The sequence below is a fragment of the Schistocerca gregaria genome, unplaced genomic scaffold, assembly GCF_023897955.1.
Source record: "Schistocerca gregaria isolate iqSchGreg1 unplaced genomic scaffold, iqSchGreg1.2 ptg000617l, whole genome shotgun sequence".
Lineage (NCBI taxonomy): Eukaryota > Metazoa > Arthropoda > Insecta > Orthoptera > Acrididae > Schistocerca > Schistocerca gregaria.
Genome location: NW_026062005.1, coordinates 5001 through 12500, shown reverse-complemented (window position 1 = coordinate 12500; position 7500 = coordinate 5001). Strand labels below are relative to the sequence as shown.

The window sequence follows — 7500 nt, the reverse complement described above, 5'->3', positions numbered from 1 at the left end:
ATTTGTCCCTTAACCTAACTCAATTTGTCCCTTAACCTAACTCAATTTGTCCCTTAACCTAACTCAATTTGTCCCTTAACCTAACTCAATTTGTCCCTTAACCTAACTCAATTTGTCCCTTAACCTAACTCAATTTGTCCCTTAACCTAACTCAATTTGTCCCTTAACCTAACTCAATTTGTCCCTTAACCTAACTCAATTTGTCCCTTAACCTAACTCAATTTGTCCCTTAACCTAACTCAATTTGTCCCTTAACCTAACTCAATTTGTCCCTTAACCTAACTCAATTTGTCCCTTAACCTAACTCAATTTGTCCCTTAACCTAACCCACGTTGTCCCTTAACCTAACCCACGTTGTCCCTTAACCTAACCCACGTTGTCCCTTAACCTAACCCACGTTGTCCCTTAACCTAACCCACGTTGTCCCTTAACCTAACCCACGTTGTCCCTTAACGTAACCCACGTTGTCCCTTAACGTAACCCACGTTGTCCCTTAACGTAACCCACGTTGTCCCTTAACGTAACCCACGTTGTCCCTTAACGTAACCCACGTTGTCCCTTAACGTAACCCACGTTGTCCCTTAACCTAACCCACGTTGTCCCTTAACCTAACCCACGTTGTCCCTTAACCTAACCCACGTTGTCCCTTAACCTAACCCACGTTGTCCCTTAACGTAACCCACGTTGTCCCTTAACGTAACCCACGTTGTCCCTTAACGTAACCCACGTTGTCCCTTAACGTAACCCACGTTGTCCCTTAACCTAACCCACGTTGTCCCTTAACCTAACCCACGTTGTCCCTTAACCTAACCCACGTTGTCCCTTAACCTAACCCACGTTGTCCCTTAACCTAACCCACGTTGTCCCTTAACCTAACCCACGTTGTCCCTTAACCTAACCCACGTTGTCCCTTAACCTAACCCACGTTGTCCCTTAACCTAACCCACGTTGTCCCTTAACCTAACCCACGTTGTCCCTTAACCTAACCCACGTTGTCCCTTAACCTAACCCACGTTGTCCCTTAACGTAACCCACGTTGTCCCTTAACGTAACCCACGTTGTCCCTTAACGTAACCCACGTTGTCCCTTAACGTAACCCACGTTGTCCCTTAACGTAACCCACGTTGTCCCTTAACCTAACCCACGTTGTCCCTTAACCTAACCCACGTTGTCCCTTAACCTAACCCACGTTGTCCCTTAACCTAACCCACGTTGTCCCTTAACCTAACCCACGTTGTCCCTTAACCTAACCCACGTTGTCCCTTAACCTAACCCACGTTGTCCCTTAACCTAACCCACGTTGTCCCTTAACCTAACCCACGTTGTCCCTTAACCTAACCCACGTTGTCCCTTAACCTAACCCACGTTGTCCCTTAACCTAACCCACGTTGTCCCTTAACCTAACCCACGTTGTCCCTTAACCTAACCCACGTTGTCCCTTAACCTAACCCACGTTGTCCCTTAACCTAACCCACGTTGTCCCTTAACCTAACCCACGTTGTCCCTTAACCTAACCCACGTTGTCCCTTTGCCTAACATAGTTCACTGCTCGGAATCTCTGGTGTCGTTGTTATCCTCATGTAGATGTCTTGCGAGTGTTGCTTACTTTCCACATATTCCCGCTATCCACTGTCAATTGTACTGCAATAGGACTATATCGCCCCCCCCCCCCCCCCCTCTGCCCCTCTCTTTGTGTCTCCGTCCTCTCAAGCTGGTCGGTCTGGCGTTTGAGTGTTAAATGAGCCTCGCAGCTGTTCAGTTGCGTTCAGATGTCGACGCCCTCAGTGTACGTCGTGGTATGGTCTGTGTCCATTGTCCGCTGATGTCGTACGCGTAACCCACACGCTGTACCGATCATCGGTAGTTACGTACAGAGTGAAGTAGTGTGATACGTGTGACCGTACGCTGGCTGTGCCCAACGGTGTCGAATCTCAATTTCCATATGTTGTGCTCGATGCTACTTGTCTCGTCTCCCAATAACAGCTAGGTTGCACTGTGGTACGCCGTAGAGGCGTGTGGGAGGAACGTACGAACGCATTGTATGTCACCCTGGGTCGCTGGGGGTGGTGGTGCGGTGAGTCAGGTCAGGTCAGCGTGAGCCGTGTGATGTAGTGACGCGTGTATTCCGACTTTGTCGTATTGCCTCACACAAAGTGCTACCCTGGTGGACCGCGTTCCATATCTGGGACATGCCGCAGATGCCGGTTGACAGTGGATCGCGGAAGGGACATCGCATACGTGCGCGGGCCACCTTCCACGTGTTCTCTTCTGCACATGTCGCAGTGTGTATGTGGTCTGATGTAGCGTGTCGTGACACATGACATCCTGGCATGCAAGAATTGTTGAATTCGCAAATGTAGGTGGACATCTACGTTTACTGCCCAAGATACGCAAATGAACTGGAAATCCGTTGTTGAGCGGTTGTTCACGCTGGAGGTGAATCTGTGATGGCGACGATCGGTACAGCTATTAACCGGTTGTTTCAGCGGTACCCGCCACATCCACACACGTGACTAGGCCCATGTGGGTATGAAGCGATACGCGGCGGTGGCTTGGTGGGACTGTTCCCGGCCGGTGAAGGGGGGCCGCCCGGCGTGTTGGCCGCGCGCTGCGTGGGCGCACGCGCAACAGGCGGCTGGTGGGGGGCGCCGAGTGGCAGGAGCGCCAGCCGACGGGCTCGGCAGGCGGCGCAGCTACGCTGCGGCGCACCCTGCACGCGGCGCCTGGCGGCCAAAGTTGGTTCAGCCGAGCCCGGTGCGAAGCGCGGTGGACATCTGCAGTGTGCTGGTCTGATTGAGGACTGTGTGCGTTGAGGATGCGCCGCCGCCTGGCACTCGGCGCCGCGACGCCGTCTGCTGCTCGGTCGCCCCAGCGGTTCTCGCAGGTGGTTTGTATCGCAGTTGTGCGGACGTGTTGGCGCGTGCGCTGTGCTGGGAGAGTTCGCTTCTGCACCCAAGTGGGGCTTTGCCCTTGTGTGGCGCTGGCGTTGGAGCTGCCGGTCACCATAGGTGGCGCGTGTTGTCTCCCGCCGGCAATGCCACGACAGCACGCTCCCGGGCCTCTGTCGGCAGCGGCAAGCTCAGTTGGGAGCAAGGGTGTTCGCACTAAAACCGTCTACTCGCCTAACTCCGGGCGATTGCGCCTCTCTCGAAACCGACCAAGTACCTAGGACGGCGCTGCGCGCCGCCGGGACCTGAGAGGGTTTCGAGGTGTATCGTGCAGGGGAGCTCGGCCTCCTCCTGTTTGCAGAATAATTGAGCGGACGCTTGCGTGTTCGCGCGGGCCCCCGGGACACACTCCCGGGCGGCCGGCTGCTCAGCTCTAGTTGACGCAGCTCCCTGGTTGATCCTGCCAGTAGTCATATGCTTGTCTCAAAGATTAAGCCATGCATGTCTCAGTACAAGCCGCATTAAGGTGAAACCGCGAATGGCTCATTAAATCAGTTATGGTTCCTTAGATCGTACCCACGTTACTTGGATAACTGTGGTAATTCTAGAGCTAATACATGCAAACAGAGTCCCGACCAGAGATGGAAGGGACGCTTTTATTAGATCAAAACCAATCGGATTGGCTTGTCTGGTCCGTTTGCCTTGGTGACTCTGAATAACTTTGGGCTGATCGCACGGTCCTCGTACCGGCGACGCATCTTTCAAATGTCTGCCTTATCAACTGTCGATGGTAGGTTCTGCGCCTACCATGGTTGTAACGGGTAACGGGGAATCAGGGTTCGATTCCGGAGAGGGAGCCTGAGAAACGGCTACCACATCCAAGGAAGGCAGCAGGCGCGCAAATTACCCACTCCCGGCACGGGGAGGTAGTGACGAAAAATAACGATACGGGACTCATCCGAGGCCCAGTAATCGGAATGAGTACACTTTAAATCCTTTAACGAGTATCTATTGGAGGGCAAGTCTGGTGCCAGCAGCCGCGGTAATTCCAGCTCCAATAGCGTATATTAAAGTTGTTGCGGTTAAAAAGCTCGTAGTTGGATTTGTGTCCCACGCTGTTGGTTCACCGCCCGTCGGTGTTTAACTGGCATGTATCGTGGGACGTCCTGCCGGTGGGGCGAGCCGAAGGGGTGCTTTCGCGTCCCGAGGCGGACCCCGTTTAAATCCTACCAGGGTGCTCTTTGTTGAGTGTCTCGGTGGGCCGGCACGTTTACTTTGAACAAATTAGAGTGCTTAAAGCAGGCAAGCCCGCCTGAATACTGTGTGCATGGAATAATGGAATAGGACCTCGGTTCTATTTTGTTGGTTTTCGGAACCCGAGGTAATGATTAATAGGGACAGGCGGGGGCATTCGTATTGCGACGTTAGAGGTGAAATTCTTGGATCGTCGCAAGACGAACAGAAGCGAAAGCATTTGCCAAGTATGTTTTCATTAATCAAGAACGAAAGTTAGAGGTTCGAAGGCGATCAGATACCGCCCTAGTTCTAACCATAAACGATGCCAGCCAGCGATCCGCCGCAGTTCCTCCGATGACTCGGCGGGCAGCCTCCGGGAAACCAAAGCTTTTGGGTTCCGGGGGAAGTATGGTTGCAAAGCTGAAACTTAAAGGAATTGACGGAAGGGCACCACCAGGAGTGGAGCCTGCGGCTTAATTTGACTCAACACGGGAAACCTCACCAGGCCCGGACACCGGAAGGATTGACAGATTGATAGCTCTTTCTTGATTCGGTGGGTGGTGGTGCATGGCCGTTCTTAGTTGGTGGAGCGATTTGTCTGGTTAATTCCGATAACGAACGAGACTCTAGCCTGCTAACTAGTCGCGTGACATCCTTCGTGCTGTCAGCGATTACTTTTCTTCTTAGAGGGACAGGCGGCTTCTAGCCGCACGAGATTGAGCAATAACAGGTCTGTGATGCCCTTAGATGTTCTGGGCCGCACGCGCGCTACACTGAAGGAATCAGCGTGTCTTCCTAGGCCGAAAGGTCGGGGTAACCCGCTGAACCTCCTTCGTGCTAGGGATTGGGGCTTGCAATTGTTCCCCATGAACGAGGAATTCCCAGTAAGCGCGAGTCATAAGCTCGCGTTGATTACGTCCCTGCCCTTTGTACACACCGCCCGTCGCTACTACCGATTGAATGATTTAGTGAGGTCTTCGGACTGGTACGCGGCATCGACTCTGTCGTTGCCGATGCTACCGGAAAGATGACCAAACTTGATCATTTAGAGGAAGTAAAAGTCGTAACAAGGTTTCCGTAGGTGAACCTGCGGAAGGATCATTACCGACTAGACTGCATGTCTTTCGATGTGCGTGTCGTGTCGTGTCGCGCAACACGCTACCTGTACGGCAGTGGCCGTGCGCCGCGTGCGGAACCACGCGTGCCTCTCAAAACTAGCGGAAGTGTTGTTGTTGTTGTGTGGTACGAGCGCTGAAGCTCTGGAGCGGCTGGCCTGCGGTACCTGGCGCCTGGCGCCGGTTTTGAATGACGTTCGCCCGAGTGCCTGTCCGCCCCGGTGTGGAGCCGTACGACGCCCATCGGCTGTGAGGCCGTTGGACACAAAAAAATAGTGGAACAGGGGCCGTCAGACGCCTCAGTCCCGCAAATGCTGCTGTCTTGAAAGAGACAGTGGGAGACTGAAAAGGAAAAGATCACCCAGGACGGTGGATCACTCGGCTCGTGGGTCGATGAAGAACGCAGCAAATTGCGCGTCGACATGTGAACTGCAGGACACATGAACATCGACGTTTCGAACGCACATTGCGGTCCATGGATTCCGTTCCCGGGCCACGTCTGGCTGAGGGTCGGCTACGTATACTGAAGCGCGCGGCGTTTGTCCCGCTTCGGAGACGTGGGAGTGTCGTGGTCGCCTGTGTGGCCGGCCGCGTCTCCTTAAACGTGCGATGCGCGCCCGTCGCCTGGCGGTTCGCATACCGGTACTTTCTCGGTAGCGTGCACAGCCGGCTGGCGGTGTGGCGTGCGACACCTCGTACAACGACCTCAGAGCAGGCGAGACTACCCGCTGAATTTAAGCATATTACTAAGCGGAGGAAAAGAAACTAACAAGGATTCCCCCAGTAGCGGCGAGCGAACAGGGAAGAGTCCAGCACCGAACCCCGCAGGCTGCCGCCTGTCGTGGCATGTGGTGTTTGGGAGGGTCCACTACCCCGACGCCTCGCGCCGAGCCCAAGTCCAACTTGAATGAGGCCACGGCCCGTAGAGGGTGCCAGGCCCGTAGCGGCCGGTGCGAGCGTCGGCGGGACCTCTCCTTCGAGTCGGGTTGCTTGAGAGTGCAGCTCCAAGTGGGTGGTAAACTCCATCTGAGACTAAATATGACCACGAGACCGATAGCGAACAAGTACCGTGAGGGAAAGTTGAAAAGAACTTTGAAGAGAGAGTTCAAAAGTACGTGAAACCGTTCTGGGGTAAACGTGAGAAGTCCGAAAGGTCGAACGGGTGAGATTCACGCCCATCCGGCCACTGGCCCCCGCCCTCGGCAGATGGGGCCGGCCGCCCGCGCGGAGCAATCCGCGGCGGGGTCGTGTCCGGTTGCCTTTCCACTCGCCGCGGGGTGGGGCCGTTCCGGTGTGCGGTGGGCCGCACTTCTCCCCTAGTAGGACGTCGCGACCCGCTGGGTGCCGGCCTACGGCCCGGGTGCGCAGCCTGTCCTTCCGCGGGCCTCGGTTCGCGTCTGTTGGGCAGAGCCCCGGTGTCCTGGCTGGCTGCTCGGCGGTATATCTGGAGGAGTCGATTCGCCCCTTTGGGCGCTCGGGCTCCCGGCAAGCGCGCGCGGTTCTTCCCGGATGACGGACCTACCTGGCCCGGCCCCGGACCCGCGCCGCTGTTGGCTCGGGATGCTCTCGGGCGGAATAATCGCTCCCGTCAGCGGCGCTTCAGCTTTGGACAATTTCACGACCCGTCTTGAAACACGGACCAAGGAGTCTAACATGTGCGCGAGTCATTGGGCTGTACGAAACCTAAAGGCGTAATGAAAGTGAAGGTCTCGCCTTGCGCGGGCCGAGGGAGGATGGGGCTTCCCCGCCCTTCACGGGGCGGCGGCCTCCGCACTCCCGGGGCGTCTCGTCCTCATTGCGAGGTGAGGCGCACCTAGAGCGTACACGTTGGGACCCGAAAGATGGTGAACTATGCCTGGCCAGGACGAAGTCAGGGGAAACCCTGATGGAGGTCCGTAGCGATTCTGACGTGCAAATCGATCGTCGGAGCTGGGTATAGGGGCGAAAGACTAATCGAACCATCTAGTAGCTGGTTCCCTCCGAAGTTTCCCTCAGGATAGCTGGTGCTCGTACGAGTCTCATCCGGTAAAGCGAATGATTAGAGGCCTTGGGGCCGAAACGACCTCAACCTATTCTCAAACTTTAAATGGGTGAGATCTCCGGCTTGCTTGATATGCTGAAGCCGCGAGCAAACGACTCGGATCGGAGTGCCAAGTGGGCCACTTTTGGTAAGCAGAACTGGCGCTGTGGGATGAACCAAACGCCGAGTTAAGGCGCCCGAATCGACGCTCATGGGAAACCATGAAAGGCGTTGGTTGCTT

General features: G+C 55.3%; 3 non-coding genes across 3 annotated transcripts in view; all 3 read left to right on the top strand.

Moving 5' to 3' along the window:
• The first annotated feature begins 3335 nt into the window (after positions 1-3335).
• LOC126317068 (small subunit ribosomal RNA) lies at positions 3336-5228 on the top strand. The gene has a single exon (XR_007556400.1). It is a non-coding gene; the product is annotated as a small subunit ribosomal RNA (ribosomal RNA).
• A 369-nt stretch (positions 5229-5597) lies between these two features.
• Positions 5598-5752, top strand: LOC126317063 (5.8S ribosomal RNA). Its single transcript, XR_007556396.1, has one exon. It is a non-coding gene; the product is annotated as a 5.8S ribosomal RNA (ribosomal RNA).
• Positions 5753-5940: 188 nt separating this feature from the next.
• The window catches only part of LOC126317069 (large subunit ribosomal RNA), a 4222-nt gene continuing 2662 nt past the window's right edge, over positions 5941-7500 (top strand). The window contains exon 1 of the ribosomal RNA XR_007556401.1: positions 5941-7500. This exon is cut by the window's right edge and continues 2662 nt beyond it. This is a non-coding gene — a ribosomal RNA (large subunit ribosomal RNA).